The sequence below is a fragment of the Corvus cornix genome, chromosome 3 (assembly GCF_000738735.6).
Source record: "Corvus cornix cornix isolate S_Up_H32 chromosome 3, ASM73873v5, whole genome shotgun sequence".
NCBI classification, from domain to species: Eukaryota; Metazoa; Chordata; class Aves; order Passeriformes; family Corvidae; genus Corvus; species Corvus cornix.
The window spans coordinates 11,372,749-11,386,684 of record NC_047056.1 but is presented as its reverse complement, the minus strand read 5'-3'; the positions used below and the strand labels follow the sequence as shown (position 1 = coordinate 11,386,684).

General features: G+C 50.3%; 1 protein-coding gene across 7 annotated transcripts in view; it reads left to right on the top strand.

Annotated features, from left to right (window-relative positions):
• B3GNT2 (UDP-GlcNAc:betaGal beta-1,3-N-acetylglucosaminyltransferase 2) overlaps positions 1-13,936 on the top strand; it is a 74,328-nt gene that overhangs the window by 47,855 nt on the left and 12,537 nt on the right. The window contains exon 1 of one of the 7 annotated variants that reach the window (XM_039569788.1): positions 9,854-9,994. The exons of 1 other annotated variant lie outside the window; for it this stretch is intronic. The gene's annotated coding sequence lies outside the window, so the exon portion shown is untranslated. Of the gene's footprint in view, positions 1-9,853; positions 9,995-10,336; positions 10,452-10,641; positions 10,736-11,481; positions 11,643-11,682; positions 11,905-13,936 lie in introns of those variants that run through there. 5 more of the 7 variants (XM_039569790.1, XM_039569791.1, XM_010411017.4 and 2 more) reach the window with 5 other exon arrangements.

Below are 13,936 nucleotides of genomic sequence, written 5' to 3'. Positions count from 1 at the left end.
ACAGAAATGTTCTCTTCTCCTTCTGGGCAGTTTCAACAGTTTATTCATTCATTCCAAATATTTATAAAGAGATCCTCAGTGCTGGGGACAGAGGGAGCCTTTTCAGTAAGGGGAATGCAGTGGTCCTGTAGCAGCAGCCACTGACGACTTTTAAATGTGTTGCGTTTCATGTGGCTTGAGACTGGAAAAACAGGCCATGGCTCCTCACCTTGAAGCTGGGCCTGTTAAAATCCTCCTCAGAAATTATTCCCAAATGTCAGGGAAGTGTGGCTTGGGGTGTCATTTAATCCAGTGTGGAGGCCAGAGCTGCACTCCTGGGTCTCCCTCACCATGCCAGGGGGTACAGGGGGACAGGCAGCCAACACCATCAGTGCTTCCTCCCCTCAGCACACCAAAATTGAGCTGTTTCCACCCATCCAGGTCACACTGGTTTAGCCAATCCTTGCCAAAGCTGTGGAAGAGGCCCCCTCTCCTCAACAAGGACATACACACACCAACAAAGATGCCTTTTCTCAGTAGTGTGAATCCCGTGGGTGATCCCCAGGGCCACAGAAGTCCCAGAGGACACGGTGTGTCACCTCCCATGAAAAGGTGGCAAGAGGGATGCAGCTGCAGCCTCACCTCTGGACTCCCAGCGCCACTTGGGAAGTGTTATTTTGGGATATCACCTGAGCTTGTTGTCCCAGCACAAAATCATGGGTGGTAGAGGCTGGTGCTGTGGAGCTTCCCTCCAGGTGTGATGGGGCTGATCAACCCCAAGCTCAAGTCCCCAAATGCTTTGCCCTTCCTCCTTCCTTTCAGTGGTAGAAAGGCAGATCTTGCAGTGCAAGAATTTGCAGGAAAACAGGTTCGAAGGCATGTCAGGGGTGGAGAGCCAGCTGGGGGGTTTGACCCTGGGGCATTTTGCAGGGTCATTGCAGCAAGGGGAGGTCCCTGAAATGTGGAGCTGTCAGGGGACATCTGTCAGCAGGGAGGTGCAAGAGAGATTTCCCCAAAGATGTTTTGCTGTTTCTTCTTTTCCCTGCACACAGGTGACTTGGAACTTGCATTTTAATTCCCTTAGTGGCCAGCAGCACTGGAACTCCAGCACTCAGCCATTAGCACTTGTATTGGGATGGTATTGGAGAATACGTAAAACCAGGTAATTGCATAAATGGCATTTTTGGATGCCAGCAAGTGCCTCAGACCCTTGAGGAGTGACATTTTACAGGAGTGGATGGGAGAAAAACAGCAATGACAGCACAAAACCCAAAGCCACAGTGTTTCTGAGAGGAGCCTGGGAGGCAACAATAATTTCCTGAGCTTTCTGGCCAGTTGGCCCTGGTTGAACACAGCAGTGCCGGGAAACTGCACGATACAGTGCATTTTAGTAATAAGTGGCCCTTTTCCTGCCTGGCAAATCAAACCACAGAGGGCATTAGAGTCTTCATGGCATCTCTGCTCTTGGCAGCAAAAGGAACAAATAAGCAAAGCCACGTCAGGAGTGGATGGGTGTCTCAGGCAGAGAGAGAGAGAGAGAGAGAGAGGGGTGTCTGATCCCAGCCACCTGCGCATGGCTCCAGGCTCTCCCTGCACTCTCAGAACACAGCAGCCACCCCGCCACCCTCTGCAGAACATGGTGGCTCAGGGAGCTCTGGCCTCCTCCAGGCATCCCCTTAAAATAAACTCACTCCTGCAGGACCTCAGAACAAATCTGCATTTTTCTGTGGCCGAGGAACATGGTGTGTAAAGTTAATCCCCTGCTCCCAGATCCTGGGAGGCAATGGCATGCAGAAGTACAAGGTTAAAAAAATGCCTCTAGAACCAGTGGCTGGGAACCATAAATACCTTCCAGGCAGTCCTTAGGCACATCAGGAGATGTGCAAGCAAAGCAACTGGAATTTATAAACTTACATAATTAATTTTTCTTTGCAAGGAGAACAAACATTCCCATGTTCCAGCTCTTTTAGGGCCTTTGACAATTGGGCTCCTTTCTGTAAATATTGTTATGTAAGTTTATACATTTCAGTTAGTGCTTGTTCTAGCCTCTTCACAGCCCAAGGATGTTTTCACTCCAGTTTATTATTTCAGCTGTGGATAGATCATTTTGCCCTGGTGCATCTATAATGGGATTTAAATTAAGATGCTTGCGAGCAGCGTAACAGTAGTGAAATAGTGTCTGGAAAACATTGGTACATACCCAGGGAGAATGAAAGAAAGAAATTAGCTTTACATTGCAGCACTGGGTGAAGTGTTTGCACCCTTCCCCGCAGGGGACAGGATTTCCCTGTCTGAAGACACAACCTGTGAAGGATGAGTGCTGTACCTGGGCTGCATTGCAGGGCTGCTGGAGACATGGTGTAATGGCCATGGATGCTTTTATTCCAGATCACGGGAGCACCTCTGAGTCATCCAACAGCCCTGTAACTACAGCGTGCTGCAATCAGAGCTGGCTGAAATGCTTAACCCCAATGGCTTAATCTCCAGCCATTGCAAATTAGTACAGCTCCATTAACTCCAGAGGACTATTTACATGGGGGAGGTTAAATGTGTACAGGATCAGGCACAAAACCTGCAGTGATTCTGTACGTAGGGCAGTGGTTTACTAATTTACAAGGCTAGATCTCATCTCTGCTGGTTTCTGAAATCTTATTTATTTATAGTGAGCACATCCATGTCAGAGGGATTTCTCTATCAAGCAGCATAAGGAAAATCCTTCATCTACTCCGATTATGTTGCTGATCCCAGTCCCTAATGCAGGAGATATCTTCCCTCCATGTCATTCTTCAGTAACCTGTAGCTATGAGGCTGGATATTAAAACTTGATATGTGGATTATTTCGTTTCCCTTTGTCCTGTTTTTTATTTCTGAAGTTTATCTGCAGATCCTACAATAACAGGAGAAAAGCTTTGTGATCTCCTTCTTTGATCTATTGTAATTCTGATGTGCCAGGAGCCACATCCCCACCCCGGGAGGCCTGGGAAGTCGTGAGTGTGTGTAAGTCAGCACTGAGGCACGGCAAATAGCCCGTGGCCTCTGGGGTGGCTTTTAAGAGCACAAGTACACCTGAAAAGGTTACAGGAGAACGCAGGTCCTGGGGGAGAGCAGGTGAGTCGTGAGCGCCTGGGGGGAAGCCATGGGCAGCCGGATGGTGCAGGACAGGGAGCTGGGAGGGAGGCCCCGGAGTGCTCTGCAAGCTGAGCACTGAGATGCTGGACAGGTCCCTGCACCCAGGGCTTGTAACAGCTGTCCTGACAGAGTGCCCAGAGAGCTGGCACAAATTCCCTTCTGGATAGAGCCTGATGAGTGCCTTGGAGGGTGCTCCAAAACAGCCCAGGTAGGTACCACACCAACGCTGCCACCATAAAAATGAGCCCGCCCTCTTCACCCTGGTTTTGGTGACCCTTCTGCTTCTGCCACCCAAAGAAGGAGCCCTCAGCCAGGGAGTGCCAGCCCCAGGCCTGGTGGCAAAACACTGTGTGCCTCTGCCACTGGTGTGCAGCTCCCGTGGGCTGAGCAGGATTTCACTCTGATAGCAGCTGTGCCCAAAGCTGAGAGCTTTGCCCAATGGCTGGGAGTGTCTTGAAAAACCTCCTGCACACGGTGTTGGCACAGTTTCCTTTGCCACCCAGAATCAGCCAGCCTGGATGCCAGCACCCTCCCAGACAGAGGGCTGGTTTTAGCTGGAGTTGCTTTACCCAAGCTGGCACTGTGAGAGTCCAAGGCAGCCTCATCCAGGAGGTGCCTGGAATCAAGATGGTTTTAAAAAAATCTAAGTGACGTGTGAGGACTGGCAGTTTTCCCTTATCTGGGATTTTGCTGGTGCTTAGAACTGCATCTGCTGAAAAGTAAAAGCAAAGCAGAAGCAGTTTAGCTGAAGTGGGTCCTGTACATTTTTGAAGTATAAACACTTCTCTCACCTTTGAAGAGTCTTGGCTGCAGCTTCTTCAGATTTGCAGCTCTTTAGGTCTTGCTGCAAAATGCTGTGGGATGCCTCTTGAAGCGAGGCAAGGAGGGGAGCAAGGAGCTCATGTTTCCAGGACACAAGAAAAGATGGTTTGTATAGAGCAGGTGCCTTTTTGGTTTTTGCAAAATAATTACTGTCCAGTTTCTGCTACTACAGAAATTGAATTTGAAGTGGATTCTTCTCCATCCTCTTGGATCATGCAGTCTGCACTGCTGTGCCTGCCTTGTGTCTGCAAGGAAAAGGAGCCCCACATGGAGGCAAACAGTGCTAGTTACTGCAGCCTGTGTCTGGAAAAGGCAGGTACGTCCTTCCAGAGCAGGGAAACTGATTTTAATCCAAGCAGCTTGGGGAGTAATTATTCTTGTCAAATGCAAATCAATACCAGCACAGTGCAGCTCTGCCCACTGCTTGCAAATGACAGCACAAAACATAACAGAGGTAACTTTCTTCCCACAGTCTCTGTCCTGTCCTGCTTTGCCTGCAAGAGCAAAGCTGCAATGCTCCAGAAGAAAAAAGTGATGTTCTGAAGCACATGTGCCAATCTCTTCAACTTGAGTGGTTTTGCCAGTGCTGAACCTGCCAGCCACAACTCCCCCATCTCACCAAGGTACAAAAGCAGAGGGAGGTGGAGAAGAAGACCTCTGTAGCACTTCCTCTTGCTGTGCTGGTTTGCCTGTGTGTGGCAGGGGGAGAAGGCAGGAAAATGACTGTGAGGAGACCACTGAAATGTTGTGGTCACGTTGCTGGCAAGCCTTGCTGACAGACCTTGCCTACCCTGGGAGAGGCTCTTTGCTTGTCTGAATTCCGGGCTTGTTGGGGAAGATGAAACAGGAAAGCCTTATAAATATGATTGCCTGACAAAAGATTTTGGGAATATGAAAACTACAGGCAACATCGAAATGAAAGCCACTTTTGAAATACCAAGTCTTAGTTACTGAACAACTGGAAAACAATGGTATGGCCGACTGAAGGTAATCCCCTCTTGATTGAACGATACCCTCTGCTTGCAAGCAGGTCCAAGGGTCAGAGCAGACCCTACTAGCTCAGCAGAAGGGGTCCAAAGAGTAGTTTTTTAGAAGTTAAGATGTAACACTCTATGGTAATATAAGAACTCTTATAGGCTGTATGTAAATGCTATAGGATTTGTATCTTGTATTAGATTGGTTAGTGACAATTAGAATATTCAGTACAGAAGATGATTTATTGTATTGTAACCAGGACTTCACGAGTCCAGTCCATTCCATTCCATTCCATTCCATTCCATTCCATTCCATTCCACTCCTCTCTTACTCTTCGCACACTCTTACACTCTCTCTCTCTCTCTCCTTACTTACTCGCTTACTCTCTTGCTCTCTTGGGCCTGCTCAGAGCTGCCAGCTGCAGCTCTAAGCAGTGCCCCTATACCCACACCCTTTGCAATAAACCGCATGTTCAAAGATCAGACTCCAGAGATCTCCCGTCCGTAACCTACACGGGCTCAAACATTTGGCTGGGAAAAAACAGGTTAATTCCTGGAGGAACTGAGATACTCCAGCTCCAATCGCATGTCACATTTGCTTTTTTTGTTTTTTTCTTATCATTGCTGAAGTGCTCACATGCCACAGGAGCAATCTTTAGTCTCCTGTTATTATTTAATTTTTAACCTCTTATCTCCTGTTCTTATCCTCTTTGGTCGCAGAAGCATGCTCAGGTTAGTCCTGTGCTTTCCAGGTGTCCTCTAGCCACACCAATCTCTCCACAAAAAACAGGCAGATCAGTATCCTGGATAAGCTTTGGTCCAGCACAGAAAATTAATTCCAGCTGTCCTGGCCTTATGGAAGGGTTTTGACTCAGGAGAGCCAAGTGAATGTTCACAGGAGGGAGATGGGGAAGTGTTTCAGTCCCTGTGTGCCTGTAGCATTTTCAGCACAAGGGAGTGGGTGCACATTTTGGAGCAGGGGCTAAGAGACGCGGGTGCACCTTCTGGATACAGTGTGAGGGCTCTGGGACAAGCACTTCCATAATGCCAGTGACTGCCAGCCATGCCAGACTCACAGGAAAGGAGCTACTCCGTGTTTCTGAGGAGCTGGGTGCTGGTCCTTGTGCTGAGCTGCTGTGGGGGACGAGCTAGCCGCATTCACAAGGGTGGCTGTGGGCAGGTACCCGGGAATCCCGGCAACACACAGGGAAAATCCTGTGCCTGCTGCTTTCCCGTAGCTGGGGGAGGATGTGCCTGCAGCCACCGCGATGGCTCCGGGAGTGCTGGGATGTGGCTCCCCCGGGAATGCAGCACAGGGCCCCTGGGGCGAGTGCCCCACGGCCGCTCCCCTTCTCTCAGCACCTTGGCTCTGTCCCGCTCCTCTTGCTCTTGCTTTGCTGCAGGGACAGCAAGATAACCTTGAAGATTTTATAACCTGAATCTCATTCCTACTTCTCCTTCTCTCCTGGCAATGTACCAATTATTAATTAACAGACAAATGCTAGAAAAAAGGCCAATGTACATAAACGCAGCAGTCCCCAGGTCAGCTTTTATTACAGTGAACCCAAATACTGTGAATAAATAGCCTGGGGAAAAAAGCAGAAATTATTTTTAACTTGATAAAAAATGAGGTTTGAATATTTTTAAAAGATTCTCTTTTCTGGCTGTCATTCATGCCACGCTACCTTATGGAAAAACTCGGGCAACAAGAACTTGTGTCACCAAGTGACGTGACACCGATGCCCTGAACACACAACCTCCCAGTACCCAGCTCCTGGGAAATGTTTGGTGCTCTGCAACTCCCTGACAAGAGCTGCACACTGCATCTAATAATTTGCATCATGATGCTGAGTGAAGGTGCTGTTTCTGAATACGCAGGCAGAAAAGTTATTCCAGATTCAGGCCAAATTAAAGTTGCTGCAGTCAAAAGGATTTGCTCTCTTTCTCAGGAGGGGAAAAAAAAAGTGCAATGATTTACTGCTGGGTGTGTCACAAAGCTTGGCTTTACAGACCTGGAACATGAAAATCCTGCTGCTCCTTCCGTCGAAGCAAACTGCAGAACACCTTTAATCACACATTTTCCAAGCCTCCCTTGGTTTCATCCAAGCATGAGCAGCCATCCAGGAGAGGCTGTACAGCTGTGCTTAGATGTGATCCCTGCTATCCTGCCCCATCCAGGACCTGTTAATTGGCAGCACCAGGTAAGAAACATCCCCGGGCTTAGGGCTTTGCCTGGCATGATGCATGGATTTGGATCCAGGCAAGGTTGTGTGGCCTGCTTGGGAGAGCAGGGCTGCAAAGTGAGCCCCGGCCTCACTTCCCCTGGGGTCTTTAGGGCGCGGCTGCTCTGAGCACAGCAGGGGCATCACAGTCAGGCAGTGGTTTGAAACATGCTGTGGGCAATGGCAACGTTGGTTCTGGGTATTTTCCTGCTTTCAGCTAGCTTTTGAGGCCTGGCTGCCAACTGGATCAAGGAACACATCTGGATTAAAACACCTCCCCTCGTGAAGGTTTCCAAAGGCAGCCCCGTGACCAGCCGAGTCGCTGTGATTGCACAGGAGCAGGCACAACCTGGGTGTGGGACTGGAAGGAGGGAGAAATGTCTGTCCCCCAAAGGCAGCAGACCATTTCACCACTGACCAACCCTTATAAGCTTCAACATGTTTTTCCAGGCTCCTCAGCACCCAGTGTTACGAGATACACTGTTCTAGTTGATTTTTGGTTTTTGTTTGTTGTTTTTTTTTTTTCCAGTTGATCTCAAAACATATCATTATGAAATCTCCTGTGCGGCGGAGCCGAGCTCCTGGCTGCCAGACACTCAAATCTCCTTTCAAACCCTTGTGTTACTTAATGGACAATGATGTTTGCCGATTTAGGGTAATTCCTGCCTTTGCTGTAATCTTCCCGCTCTGATGAAAAGGACAGCTTTACTCAAACGTGAAGTACATATATAAATATTTGAAGAGGGATGAAATATGCAACGTCTCTCCCAATGCACTGTGAATGGGGACGTTTCTTCCAGACTCCTGAGCTAAGATTGTAGAGCAGCTCCAAGAGACACAGCACGTTTCCTATTGGCATCCAATATTGAACACACAGAGTATGGGGAGCTGGGGATGTGCTGTGGGTACTGATGCTGTTTCCCAAAACAGTTATATTTATGGCTGTGCACATCAGCTATTGAATCTTGGTGAAAATGAGTGCTGTAAAGTGGTAGTGAATAACGTGTATTTTCATGGATCACAGGGACATACTTACCCCTCCCTTTGCAATGAAAACAATTTTTAAGTGATTGTGCCAGGTGACATTGAGACAATTCCTTTGGTCGGGCCTCTCCTTATACTGGATTGAGAATGCAGGTGCTAAAAATAGAAACAAATGGCACGTGTTCGTTTTCATTCTGTGCAGGACGAAAAGCTGAGAGGTTCACAGTCCATGGGAACTGTAAATCTGTCTGCTGGTTGCTATTGATCTGCCCACGACAAGATGTGCTCTCTTTGCTGCAGCAGCACACCTATCAATGTTTTATTCCAGTCAGCATCCTGGGTTCCTGAGAGTTTCCTTTGGTTTGTTTCAACAGGGACGTCTGGCTAGGATTCGTAGGCTCATCAACCTACCAAGTAAGCAAACAACAACAACGAGGTTACTAATGAATGAGTCATGCATGATTTAGTACCAGCACTTGAAGGCAAATTTCCAAAATCGGAAAGTCTCACAAACTTCTTTACTAAGGGAAGCCTTGACAGCTTAAGCGACCCCTTTGCTTCTCCCTCCTGGACTCAGTAACAAAAGCTTTGAAGACTTCCACGAAAAGCTGAGCCAGGTGCAATCACCTGGCTTAAAAAGAAGAAACATTAAAAAGTGATGTGGCACGGCATTTCTCGGCGGGGCTGAGGGGTTTTCCTCTTTCGCTTGATGCCGTGTGGAAAGAAAACCGAAGGAAAACTGTCCTAAGGAAATGGCCGGCGACCCGCGGCGCCCACAGACGGACACACCGCCCGCTGCCAGCGCACCAGAGCTGGCACAGGAGCCAGGCGCCACCCGGGGCCACCCCCAGCAGGAGGGTGCCTGGTGTGAGGCCGTTTCCACAGGGAGGGAGCAGCACCTGGCGCGGCTGGAAGGCGAACAGCGGCAACGCAGCGGTGTCTGCCCGCTCCGCCGGCGGGGGAAGGTGGGGTGGGGCGGCACCATAATAAAATAATAAAAACACGTTTTCTGAGGTAAACACCTTCCAGTTTTACAGCCTAGGCTCGGAGGCGGTCCCGCGGTACCGGGGGGCGGCGAGACAAGACCGTGCCCTGCCGGGACCCGGGCCGCGCCAGGCCGCCCCCTCCGCCCGCCCGCACGTCTCCTCAGGGGCGCGGCGGTCCGGCAACCGCGGGGACGCGGGGACCCCCGCCGCTCCCCCGCCCGCGCCTCACGTGCCCGGCCCGGCCCCACGGGGCGCGCGCCGCGCGCTCCGCCAACCCGCGGCGCCGGCGGCCGGGCGGGGGCGGGGCTCGGGCCGGCGCCCCCCGCTCAGTGCCTCGCCCCCGCCCGCCCCGCGCCTGCAGCGCACAGTGGCGGCCGCGGCGGCGCCTGGCGGGGAGGCGGGCGGTGCGCGCGCGCTCGCGGCGGGAAGGCGCGCGCGCGGCCCCGCCACAGGGCAACAAGTGAGGCGCTGCCCGGCCGCGCCCCCGCCCCGCCGCGGCTCCGCTCCCCCGCCCGCCTCCTCCTCGCCACGGCCCCGGCTCCGCTCCCCTCCGCCCGCCGCAGGCGCGCACCTCAGGCGCGGGCCGGCCCTGAGGACACAGCGGTGGGGAGCGCCGTCCCGCGGGGAGGCGGCGGGACAGGGGACGAGCCTTCCGCGGCCGCCTCGGCGCCGCCCCGGCATCGCCCTCAGGTGCGCAGCCCCCGCTCGCTGCGGGGGCCGGCGGAGCGGGGCGGCAGCGCGGAGCCGCGGCGGCCGCGAGGGCCGTGGTGGGGCGGCAGGCCGGGGCCAGGCGGGGTGGGATCCCGCGGCGAGGGCAGCCCGCGGCCGGACAAAGCATGGTGGATGCGGAGGCGGCGGCAGGAAGAACCCCGGCGGAGACCCGCGGCAGCCTGGCAAGGTACGCGCGGGGGAAGCTCGGCTGCCGCCCCCGCCAGCGCTGCCTCCGCGGGGCGGCGGGGATCGGCGCTGCCGGAGGGGCTGAGGAGGGACGGGGGACAAAAAAATCCCCGGTTTTTAACTTGGTTTTTACCCCCCGTGGTTTTCCAGGTCTTGGGTTTTTCCTTCCCCGTCGCCTCTCGCTTATTTGCGTAGTGACCGCTGTGAGCTGGCGGCGAGGGGCGAACGGCCGGAGACATAAATTTGGGGTTTTTTAGGGCTGGGTTTTTTTCTGTTGCCTGAATGGGAGGTGACAGGAGGCGGCAGGGTGGGGTTAAAGCACGCGGGCGCCGAGTCCCTGCCCCGGCGCTCGGGAGCACGGGCAGCCGGCACATGTTGCAGCCAGAGCGGCGAGAGCAAGGCGGGGAGAGGCACGGTCTGCTGGGCATGGATGAAACTTAGGCCAGCTCAGCCCCACCGTATGTTTGTCGTCGTTTTTTAAACCATTTATTTATTTATTTAACCGTGGGTGGGCGGCGTTGGTGCCGAAGCCGTGAGGTTTTTCCAGAGAAAGCCCGAGCCGTGGGGCTGCTGCAGTGCCGGGAGCTGCTGCAAGCCGCTCCTTGGCTGGAGGGGAGGGACAGAGGGCGGCGGCGGAGCGGGGACGCTCGCACCGCTCCTGGGTTCGCCTCATTACCCCACTGCGACCCAGCGGGTTGATTATTGACATCCGCGTTGGGATTCTGGGCAGTGTAGTGCTGAGGTAATGGCACTAAAGTATGGACTTTGGTGGACCTGAAAGGGGGGAAATGGTGTTTTTGCTGGAGTTCGCCTGAATATGCGTGCTCCTTCACGGGATGATGGTTTTTAGCCCTTCAAACTTCCTGACACATCCTGTACCCCATCAGGAGGGGACTTCAGGTTACTCGCAGGGATTGTGGCTGAACTGCAGCTCGCGACTCATTAGTCATTCTGCAAAAATTTGTGGTGAAAGTTACTTGAGTAACCCTTTAATCCGACTTCCCAAAATGCTCAGTGCTGTTGGGGTTGATTATTAAATACTCATGGTTAGTTTTAACTATGCAAATTAAGAGCTTGCGCGGTTCGGTTGTTGTTTGGTGGGTTTTTTTCCCTTCCTCCCCCCCCCCCTTTTTTTTTTTTTATATTTTGGACAGAAAGACTTGGTTTGGGCACAGAAGAGTTTAGTCTGGCCGTGGAAAGATGCGTGCATAAAATTTCATGCTAGACATGTCATCTGCAAGTTATTGAGGAAACATGATTATAGCGTTGTCCTTTGAGGAAATTTCTGGTAAATTATTGGTCACCGTCTTAAAGAGAGACAGCCCGGAATCCAGTTCTCTTTCCAAGCTGCTGAAAGCGGTTTCGTGTTTTTCTTGCAGTTCCTCTCGGGTGTCTGGCTCGGCTGCTGTCACCGCGGGCGTGTGCGGAGGGTGGGGCGGGGGCGGCAGATGGCACTCCGGTGAGTGCCCCGCTCGGGTTTGGTTCGGGTGGAGAGCCCAGGCTGCTGGCAGAGGCTGCCTTGCCGCTCGGTGACCCGGTCTGATGCCTGATAAACCACCGGAGGAGTTGAATGAGCGCTGAATTGTTACGAAATGCGTGGAGGAAACGAAACGGGAGAATCAGCTTTTCTCATTCGGCAGATGTAATTTGTAATGGTTCGGTTTCTTGCGGGGTTTTTGGGTTTTTTTTTTTTCTTTCCTTCCCGGGGTCGTAAACAACTGGAGAAGACAGATGTCTTTAAAAAAACAATATTGCCGTGGAGATGGATTAAAATACAGAATGCTTGTCTTGTACCTAAAAATGTAATACTGTCAGTTAGAATCAAAATATTTTGGCTTAAAGGAAACTCTGGTTTTGCTGCTTGCTTTGAACGTGTGACTTCCTACAGGAGATGTTCTGCAGTACTGAGAGGTATGGCTGTAAGGAAGCTACAGATCATAAAGTGATCAAAAATAGAATTTATTTAAAGTAATTCTGTCACCTGTAAGGTGGTTTGGTTTGGAATTATGCTCGTTTCTTTTCCCCAAGATGAGGAAAATGCAGCAAGGTAGCACTGCTGAAGGGACTTGTTTTGAAGGTCATGCTGGGAGTGCTAGCTGGCTGTCTGATGCCTTGTTTCATAATAGGTAAAACTCACTAATCTCCCCAGAGATTGTTCCTAATGAACACAGTGTCACTGGTAGTCAAAAATTTATTATTATTGCCTGGAAGCTGCTCCTGAAATTTTTAAATACTTCTGGGTAATGAAGATGCTGCTGAGGAGATCAGTGGAGAACAGGGTTTGCTCAGAGAAAAAGCAGTGTTTGATGAGAAATGGGAATGGATAAAGCGGTGTTGTGTTCTGTGCTGGCAAATCTGGGCAATTGTCTGTATGAATAAATCACAGTGCATACAGAGGGGAAAAAAAAGCAGGATTTGAGTCTTCATCTTCTTGCCTACCCTGGCAAAGATTCCTTGGAGAACCAAGTCTTTTGGAGGAGTGCTGCTCCATGGTGACTTGTCAGTGCTGAGACCCTGAGGAATTGTCATTTTGCTGCCACCTGGTGCAGCTATTTTTGCAGTGGATCCAGCTCTGACAGTGATTTTTCCTGTTGGCTCTGTAAATCCCCTCGAAGGAGGAAAAAATGGTAGTGACAGAAGGCTGTGTCAGGGCTGATCATGTTTGAAGCGTAGGATTTGATCGTGTGTCTCCTACCACAGCCAGTATTGTCATTATCACAGCAGTCAGGAAGCAGGGCTGGGTTGTCACTGATCTGTGCACTTGACCAAAACCTCTGTGGTCATATTGCTCCAAATTAACCAGAGGACAGGAAAAAATTGAGCAGCATCAATTAAAATCCTCAGCCAACCTCTTTGGTAACTTGTTCTTTCTCGACTGATCACTGAATTTTTGACAAATGTGTCAGATTATCTTGCAAAATCTTTACCTCAGGTGGGTTGTGAAACTTCTCAGAGTTGGTTACTTGATGGACTTTTCCTGTGTGCTGTCAGACCTGTGCCTTTTGCTGCCAAGTGACTAAAGCAGCTCTGTCAGAAACACGCTGAGGGCTGACATTCCAGATCTTTGTCTTTTACTGGATTTGGCTACGTGTCCTGCTGTAAAAAACCTGTTAATTCCTTCTTTTTGAAGCATTTGCAGTCTGCCTAGTGGAGGCTGATAGGTTTCTTGTAGGTAAAGCTTCAAGTGTATGATTCTCAAACTTGCCAAGAATAGGCCAGAGGCAGGATGGCGGGAAGATACTGGTGAGAGTGAACTTATTGTGGCAACAAGTTTTCTGTAAAAAGCACAGAATATAGAAAAAGTATGTATTTCATTAAAATAATGAGCATTTTAACATTACTGGGTCTCATGTTAATGTTTCTTGAAGGCCATAAGGATTGATTGCCTTCCAAAACCTTGAAACTGTCTTTGTCCCTTTCACAGGTTGTTGGTTTGGGATTTTTTTTCCTGTTGTCTCTTAAATACATTTTCTATTACTCTATGGTAAAAATGCATAAGTAATTTTGAAGCAAGTAAGCATCCATTTACTTTTTAAATTTAAACTTTAATTTTTTTTTTCAGGTATATGCAATTTTAGTCCCTAGTACATTTTTAACCAAAATGTTAACAGTTAATTTAGGAAGAAGGTTTGGTGGTTGGGTGCATGTGCAATCATGGGATTAGTGTTTGATGTTTCTGGTGTGTCATAGGCTGTCTTCATATGAGTGCTTTGTCATGGAATCCTAGTTGGATCAGGGATCATTGGAGTCCAACTCTTGGCCCTGCATAGGACAGTGCTTCATGTGGTTTAGAGCAGAATTTGTGTCTGTGAGTGCAGTTCACAAAAATTCCTAATGTGTTATCCCTGTTAAGCCACGTTCTGACCTCACAGAGATATACTTAGATGTTTTTATCAGTTCACGGTCATATCCCTTTATGGAAGGAAGCACCCTTTAAGTGCTT